This window comes from Sardina pilchardus, chromosome 23 (assembly GCF_963854185.1).
Source record: "Sardina pilchardus chromosome 23, fSarPil1.1, whole genome shotgun sequence".
NCBI classification, from domain to species: Eukaryota; Metazoa; Chordata; class Actinopteri; order Clupeiformes; family Clupeidae; genus Sardina; species Sardina pilchardus.
The window spans coordinates 18,885,194-18,894,971 of record NC_085016.1 but is presented as its reverse complement, the minus strand read 5'-3'; positions in this window follow the sequence as shown (position 1 = coordinate 18,894,971).

Below are 9,778 nucleotides of genomic sequence, written 5' to 3'. Positions count from 1 at the left end.
GCATTCAATGCATTGACTGTTATTATTTCCAAGAATCAAGGGTATAATTTTCTCCTATGTATACATACATACATACCCACACAAAAATGTGTGCACTAAATGCAGGCACACACAATTCTTTCATTTCGGATCTTGAGGAGGAGGGAAGCTACAATGTAATTTGGACAGAAGATCAGAAACAGATGGGCAATTCAAGCACAACACATGCCCATGAAATAATGATTTATGCACCCTACTCTTAAAGCATCAAAACCAATAGTCACTCTGCTCATGATAGATGCCTCAATGTTCAGTTCCAACTATGGGGAGAAAGGCACCATATATGCAGAAAAGGGTGTGTGTGTGGGGGGGGGGGGGGGGTGACAAACCCAGATATTTTGAGGCTACTCCCACTACAGTATATCCCAGCCTGGCATGGTTACTTTATACTAACAAAGATGTTTCTATTCCAGAGCCTCCATAACACAAAATGGCACAACATCTGCTCTGCTTTCTGAGAGTGACCTAAAAAGTACATCTCTCCCCCGCACCGTTTTTTTTTTTTTTTCAGACAAAGAAGAATACTGAATTGGACTCTTTGGTCTTCCTAACTGCTTGAATGTATAAATAAATGCACCTTCATACTTTCACGGAAGCTACTGTACTTGGCTAATAGCAACAATGTCACAAAAATTCCTGCAACAAAACAATCTTGGAGAGGCGCGCGCGCGCACACACACACACACACACCAAAAACCCTCGGCTGCCGCTGCCCCCGCCCTCCTTCCCAGAGTGAGGAGTGAAGAAAGGGTGAGGGAGTGGCATCAAAGAGGGAAATGAGGCTTTTAAAAGAAAAGTGTTGAGCATAAACCTGCCATCAGTGCACCTCCTGTCTGCTTCCCATGCAAAGTTTTAGCCCATTCGCAAATCCCATCAAACACAAATACCCTCCACGCACCCAAAAAAAGAAAAGAGGGGGAAAAAAGCCCTCACGGTTGCGCACGGACACATCAAACGAGGGAGTGGTATCGACAAAGATTAGAGGGTGCGACTCATGTCTTCTCCTCTCCTCTCTTTGGTGAGTGGAGGCGCACACACACACACACACACACACACACACACACACACACACACACACACACGCACCACACGCACAGCCCTCATTCGCACACTTCATACGGACACACACGTCCCATCCAATGATCCTCTCTCTCACTCTTTCTCTTTCTTTCTCTCTCACACATGCACACATTCTCACACACACACACACACACACACACACACACTCACACACACCCTTCTCTTGGCCTCTTTGAAGTGTGGGAATGGCCAACCGACCTCGCAAAGGTTGACGGCAGAACAGGAAGCATATGGGAGCTGCACACTGATCCTTGGTCTTTGTGAAGTGGGAGACAGGGGGGTGTTTGTAGATTGACTGACATGCAGTTAGTCGAGCACACAAACTGACTGACACATATTTGCCCAGTCAGAGATGTGGGACTTGATGGTACACATTTACTCAGAAGAGGAGAGAGCTAACAGATGGGTGTATCCAGAGTCATACACAAATACTGCACACACACACACACAAACACACACACACACACACACACACACACACACACACACACACACACACACACACACACACACACACACACACACACACACACACACACACACACAGACACACACACACGTTTATATATACACAGTTATGCAAACATGCACAGCACAGACCGAGACAACACTCAGGGTGCGAATGTATGAAGAGATCTGGTTGTTTCACCTTTTCCAATAAGCAACTCTTGATTGTGCAAAATAAATGGAGCCTGGAGTTGATTCTGTCCAATTTCTAGTCTGTGCTAAAATCTCTTTCACACACATACACGTGCGCACACAGCACACACACACAGCACACACACGCACACACACACAGCACACACACACACACTCAAATAAAAAGAGATGAAATTGCTCTGTGCGATTGGAGTCCATTTGGAAAGATCATCTCTCCTCTTAGCTTTTTTAGGAGAGCCACAGCTCTCTACTGACCCCAAAACTCTATCTGTTTCTCTCTCCCTCTCTCTCTCTCTCCGGTTTTCTCTCATACAACATGGCTTTGAATTATGCAGCTGTCAGACTTTTCACGGCTTCCTCGTGATAAAAAGATATGCGTGAGAGGAGGGATTGCACTCCAGAGCATGGAAATATATATTTTCGTTACAGTTACACTGTACGTCATGAAAATATATGTTCGTGTCGTTTTGCACATGTGTGTGTGAGTGTGTGTGTGTGAGTGTGTGTGAGTGTGTGTGTGTGTGTGTGTGTGTGTGAGTGAGTGAGTGTGTGTGTGTGTATGTGTGTGTGTGTGTGTGTTCAGAGGGATAATGTCTCTGATTGAAACGCTGAGTAGAGCAGAGCTCGGAGTCTCTAAGCTGCCAGGTGCAGTCGGCTCTTAGAGGTGCTAAAAATGACTCCTCCAGTAGAATTTAATACCAGCCAATAAAAACCTCTCCTGACCTTATCTTCAATACCTCATCCATTCCCGGTGTGTGCAAAACCCACCTGCCCACTACTCTCATGCATATCGTTATGCACGGGCCCGGGTTGGTTGGCAGAATGGGGCACATTCTCCCCCCCCCCCCCCCCCCCAAGAAGTAAGAAATAAATATTTCAATTCTGCTGAGTTATCTGTATGTCTTTGTAATTGGCTCCTGGTGTTGAACTGTGGCTTTAAATTAAACCTTCGGCAGCACCCACACCTGCAAAATATTGCAGGGAGCCAGGAGAGGATAAAGAGAGAATGAAAAAGAAAAAGAGGTGGAGAGAGAGAGAAGGAGAGGAAGCAGAGAGAGAGAGAGAGAGAGAAGAATAAAGAGGCACTTTAAAGTCTGACCCGAATCCCACCTCTCTCCTCCTCGCTCCTTCCCTCTCTTGAAATGTGACACTTTCATGATTACGCTTTTTCTCCCATGGTCATCTTAATCTGGAAGGGATGAGGGGAAAAGGTGTGTATGTGTGGGGGTGTGTGTGGGGTGTTGTGAGGGCCCCATCCAAGGAAGCCTCAGTTAATGTTCCCCTCCTTCAGTGCAGCTCCAAGCAAATTGCCTTTTCAGAAAATATGGAGGAAGTAAATATATAAATAATGCTTATACCATATAAAATAAAAATATATCCCCCGAGCAAATTGGCTGTCATTGGATTATCTGACATAAAGTGAGATTTGTAAGGGGAGGGAAATAGAGGGCAATGCCACGCACAGGGGGGGAGAGAGGAGGGGAAAAGGAGGAGGAAGAGAGGTGAGGAAGAAAGGGAGGAGTAGAGGAGAGAAAGAGAGAGAGAGAGAGAGAGAGAGAGAGAAAAGCTCCAGGATGCTACATCATCACATGGCTCATTTGCTGTGCACAGCTGACCTGGGATCAGCCAGAGCCGGCCTTTAGCCCTGATGCCTTGCTAAAAAAAAAAACCACTGCTAGGCTGGGTGGGCGCACACACGCACACACACACACACACACACACACACACACACACACACACACACACACACACACACACACACACACTGCTCTCGCCTAATGGTAGCACTGCAATTACACAAGGAGAGAGCTTCATCCTCACCAGGCCTGCTCACCCATCCACACATACTCCATCACAGGCCTTTCACACATGATTGCAGTGGAGAGACATATTGCAAGTAGAGGTGTGTGGGTGTGCGGAGGTTTTTCTCTTTTTTTTTTAATAAATGGGCTTGAATTATTTTCATTTTACAGTGAAACTGCTTTTTTCTGTCAACTTTGGAGTGCTATAAGGTAACTGCTCTCTATCAGCCTTTAAAATCTGACAAGCCTTTGTGTAAAGGATCCCCCAACGAACACTGATTCTCTGCAGAGCATTATCTGTGTTTGCTCACTCAAGCCCAGGTAATGTTGGGGCTTAATTTTCTTTTCACTTTTCTTTATGGTGTATCTGGTGTTAATACCTTGATGGTGTGTATTAACACGACTAATAGTATATTCATTAGTCAGGCAGAACCAGCTGAGGTTGGAGTCTGTTCCAACAGTAAAAAGCAACACAATCGGGGCATGGGGCTCAATTTAACGGCAGTCAAAGTGGAAAATGCAAAAGTCTAGCATCGATTAAACATCTGTGGATCAGCTCAGTGGTCCTACATGCCACACGATAGCTTTAGCGATAGCAGACACTTTGGTCATAGAGTGTCTTAGCCCCCCCCCCCCCCCCCCCCTGTCATTTAAATTAGGACCCAGTAGCTGATTGGTGGTGTGGGAGGTATGGTGAGAGAGCCAAGCCTGTTAGCAGCCCAATATGCTATCTTTAGACTTGAGCTTTCGTCACGAAGTTCAAAGCTCCTAAAATCTGCCGACGGGTCATAGACGCAATTGGAAAGGTTATATTTACCAAAATTGGAAAGGATGTATTTACCAAATAATATCAAATATATCTCCAAAATGATGATCATTTCAGAATTCAGAATGTCTGGCAAGACACGGTAGGATATGTTTGCTTCTCTGACAGTTATTGTTGAGGCATGTGCATGATTTGATTCATTTATTTATTTATTTGATCAGAATGGGAGTCGATGAATAATTATCTCTCAGAAAGGTTTCCTACAACAATACCTCATCAGAGCGCAATCATTTACCACACTCATTAAAACATTGCATGGCACAAGCACATGATTTCTTGTACACCATCGCTCCCTGTTCCTCGAGATCGATGCCAGCTAGACAAAAAAGTGGCACAAATAATTGGGAGTGTATGAAGGCACGGCTTTGGCCACATCAGAAACTCTCAAGCAATTTCTTGGAAAACTGAGAAAGATTTACCATTTCCACAGGAAATGACATTCTCTCTCCCCTTACCGCAAAAAAGAGCCAATTTTCACTTCCTGCATCCCCTTTGCCAGATCAATTAAAATTGAATACTGATGAGCTCCACACATTGATCAACGATTATAATTTCAGCAAATTGTGAAGCATGCTTTTAGTCTGCGAGATGGGATCGATGCCACCTATCCTAAAGCCATTTCACTGAAAATAATGAAATAATTCAGATTTATGGTGTTTATCTACTACAAGCTGAACCAGCTCTGCACAGATTTTGGGCAGCAGATAAAACCAGGCCCAGACAAAAAAAAAGCCTCTCTTCACAGCAAGAATTACATTCCGTGTGTCTGTTTCTGAAAAACAGAAACAACCACATCCACACAGTATGTTTGGTCTACTTTTTTAGCAATCGACATATGTTTTGTCATGAATACTTTCACAAAGTGATCTGAGTGAACAATTTTCTTTTCAGCCATTTTCAGTTGAGAACACTTTTATCAGCTACAGAGAACCTTTTTGTAAACATTTTAGAGTGCATTAACCCCTGTCACTGTTACTAGGATTGTGAACATCCTTTGGTTTCAGATATTCATATGCTAACATATAGCCTAGAAATCTAGACGCCCCTAGCAGCAGCAAATCTAATGCTGTCGGGGTAGTCTAGCAACTCTCCGTTTGACTTGGGAGCTGCTTTGGCAGCGATCACCGAACCAATCACATCGTGTATAGAGTTGGTGGGCGGGCTTAACGTAATGATTACTGACATGCGACCAGAAGTTGCGTCCTGCTACTTGAAAACAAGAAGATAATTTGTTTAGCGCTTTTCCTATTGCAAGGAGAGGGAATTTGAAAGACAGACGTTTATCCTACCCCTCCGATTGAGCCCAGCTATGGTGAGTTTAGACCCTACATCTTGATGTGGGTGTAGCCTACAGTAGCTCGCTAGGCTAGCTAACATACACTCTGATAGAGACTCTATGGTCTGTTTATCCATCTGGGCTTATGAGAACAATAAGTCAATCCTGTGCTAGATGTGTTAGCAGTTCAGGTGTGAAAATGTATGCACATTCATTTTACTCAAACTTTTCCTGTCACACGTAATGTGTTTGTTCCAAGGTCATCGCACCTGTTGTGCAAGAATTGTCATCCATTTATCTTGATTTCCTGCCAGAGGATTAAAACAAGATGGCGACCTCAGCCTTTTGTTTTGTCGTTAGTCTGTCTGTTGTTGTCAATTCTCAAGCATGTCAATTCACCAATCAAACTTAACTTTGTACAGCAAGGAGTAAGCTACATCTACTTAATCATTATTTTGTGTTGATTGATGCGCAGTTCTTTTTGTCTGCTCCAAATGACGAGAACTCAATAAAGTCTGGTCAATAAACAGTGCAATCAGGTCTACAGGTAGTCCCCACTTAATGATGTCATACCCAGAGACATTAGCTGGCCATCTCTTATGCTCGTCTGGTTAAGAGAGACAGGTGATTAACTGCAGCATATTCCTCTGCACTTGGTGCAGACGCAGACATAAACGTTTCTGCTAAATGTCAATACCTGCCTGAAACTGGAAAGGATTGGTGGTCAGACCTGAGTCAAACCAATTAAAGCAGCACTAAAATGGATTTGCTCTCTTGGGGTCCCCCTACAGCTCAGAAGGGCCATAGTAAACTAACTAAATATGCATCTTTTGCCTCAAAGTATCAACATAACTCTGATACACTATAGCGGAAACGCACTGATAACAGTCAGTAGAAAAGGGGGGGGGGGGGGGTTCCTTCCTGAACACAGAAACTTGCTAGGTCGGTAATCACCTATAATCGAGAACCAGGGTGCCTTTAAGACATTTCCATATTTCCATTAGTAGTCTGGGGCTAAAATGCACTGCACACCAATATAAGTGGGATTTTTGATTTAACACAAGCCACAGACACTATAGAATAACATAACATATAGAATAGATAAAGCAGAATTAATGTATTTTTGACCAAGGAACCTGCACATTTACATTGGTGAAGAAGAGGAAGCCTCGGTTGTGAGTGTGATCAATGCATATTCTCCACATAACCTCCCAGCCAGCAGAAAGTCAACCTCGTCATTCATATTGCAGGGGAAATTATTAGGCTCCACATTGAAATGTCAAGATCTTTAAAAGGCAAATATCTCTGAAATGTCAATGACGGGGGCCCCAGCCACCACTCTTCCTCTATCTCTCTGTCTCCAATATTCCGGCTGCTCCTCGCAGTGATCCACTCTATCATTAGAATTTAATGATTTCTCCACTGGCTGTTTCCAAGAATCATTTGTTCCTGTTGTTGTGTGTTTTGTTGGGGGGTGAAAAACAGCTAGGGGCTTCCTCATTTGTCAATAGTCAGAGAGGCCATTGCAGGTTCCAGGGGTGGGTGGAGGTGCAGGTGGAGGTGACTGAACACACTAAGCTGTCCAACAGACAAGAACTCCTGAAGCTTCTAGAACTCTCGGAGATGGAGGCTGCCACTGCTAGTGTCACCCAGCACCAGCCCTCTCTACCTCTTCCCTATTATTATCATACATCCATACACATACATACACACACACACACACACACACACACACACACACACACACACAGAGACACACATATATATATATATACAGTACACACACACACACACACACACACACACTCAAATGCAGACACACACACACACACACACACACTAACAAGAAGGAGCTGAGACAAGTAATAGCGAGGCCTCCCAGGCTGACATTTCTCACCTCCATCTGATACCCCTGGCACTCACAGTGGTGACACCGCGGCACGGCACAGCTCATTTCCCCACCAGGTCAGGCAGGGAGCAGGCAGGCAGGCAGGCAGGCAGGATGGCAGAGCTCCACGGCCCCCTTCTGCCCTCACTGCAGGCTGACTGCACCCTCACCTCGCCTTCACTCCCCGGCCAGGCACTTCCGTATAAGCCTCGCTGCCAATGATTGCCTCTCGACTTGCTTCATATATGATGGCCACAGGTAATGGTGTGTAAAGATGGAATTTCAATGTTTGTTTTGAGGACATTTCACAGCGCTGCCGTCATCTGTGGTGGCGAACCACTGAGTTTTACCACAGAGGCACAGACACTGGAGTGAGCTGAAACCTGAGTGTTTTGGCGAAGGCCCCATCCCAAATGTGTCATGGCAATGTACCTTGAAATGTCCTCCCCACCTGGTGCCCCGGCAGGTGGTAAAGAGGTTATCATTGGAGAGCTGTGCGGTATGGGGCTGGTGGTGGGGACTCTTCAAACCAAGGAATAGAAAAACAGCAAGAGAAAACAGGGATGTTAGACGACGCAATTACACAAGGAGGGGGAAACCTGATGAAACCTAAAACAACTTATTGTGACTGGTTGGTGCTAACACATGTGTTTGTTTGTCCATTACCTTAAAGTCTCCCTCTGGTTTGAGATTATTTTATTTATTTATTTATTTTTCTACAAAAATAGATGGATGGAGATATACAGTATCTACATATCTGCAAAACGCTAACTTTTTCAGTCCTATCAGCGTTGCATAACATGAATAACAAAATGTAACTGTGTTGCTCAAACCCAAGTAAGATTTAACATGGTCCAATCTAGCAAAAAACTACTTTCTCTGCCAAACGTTCACCAGAGACCTGGTGTGTTGGCGGCTTGGCGTGTTAGTCAGAGCGCGAGGGCTGCGTCACCGCGATCCGTTTCCTCCGAAGGCTGCATTAGACGGAGTAATTAACGCAGTCCACTTAGGAAGTCGCTCAGTGATTAATTTCCAGCGACATCCTGGTGGTCGGTCTGGTGCTTGCCTTCATCAGGGGAGCAGGAGAATTCATTAAAGCAATGCACTTCTCAGATTCATTAGTCGCTACACTACACACACACACACACACACACGCACACATGCACACACACACACACACACACACACACACACACACACACACACACACACACACACACACACACACACACACACACACACACACACACACACACACACACACACACACACACACACACACACGCACATACACACACACACACCTCTCTCTCACCCCTACACTCGCTCTCTCTCTCATTGCAGCAACCCACTAGCAGCCAAACTCTGTTACCCTCGTATTACGCTGGGGCTCATGACCGCGGTGAAGGGTTGCGATCTCCCACCTCGCCAAATCACCGGCGCTTTGCAGAGAGCAGCTCTGATTAGGGGGATTAAAGGGAGAAGGTGAGTCGGTTTAAGAGTCCAATCAGAGGCCGGACGCAACGGGCGGACCTGTGGGGCCTCTCCGCTCTGATTGGCCCCGCTGCGGGCGCAACACAAAGGGCCGGTCAAGCCCAGCTGGAGATGCCTGCCAGAGTCAGAGTGAGGGAACGATGACGTCACAGAGGCGCCCACACAGCAGCTCACTTTTGGAAGGGGCCCCCCAAGAGCCAGTGTGGCCCGGATGTGACCCGGATCGGGCCCAGATGAGGGCCGGATCGGTACCAGCACCAGGTGGTGTTCTGTAATTACAGACCGGCTTCAGGGGGAGTGAGAGGCGAGGAAGCCGGCTCCATTTTCTCAGGTGTGCATTCGCTGCCATTGCCATAGAAACGGAGCATCTAAGCGCTGTCATTCCGCCCCAGCATGCAGCCTTGGCTTTTCCCCGCCGCACACGGCTATCCTTTTGGCAATTTAACATTCCTGACTGAACATCTATGTCATGTTGCCAGGTGACAAGACTTGCACCCCCCACAGCCCACCTTCCAAAAAAACACCCCTCCACTCCGACAAGAGAACTACTTGACTGACAGCGCCCTATGCCTGCAAGTGCTCGTGGAGAGACCCGTATCGCTGCTGCCATCCTATCAAAGCAACAGGCCAGAACCACAATGACAGATAATGAAGGAAATGTCAACATCCTAGACTAGAGCAAAGGCATACGGGGTTGGAAAAATCCTCATCCT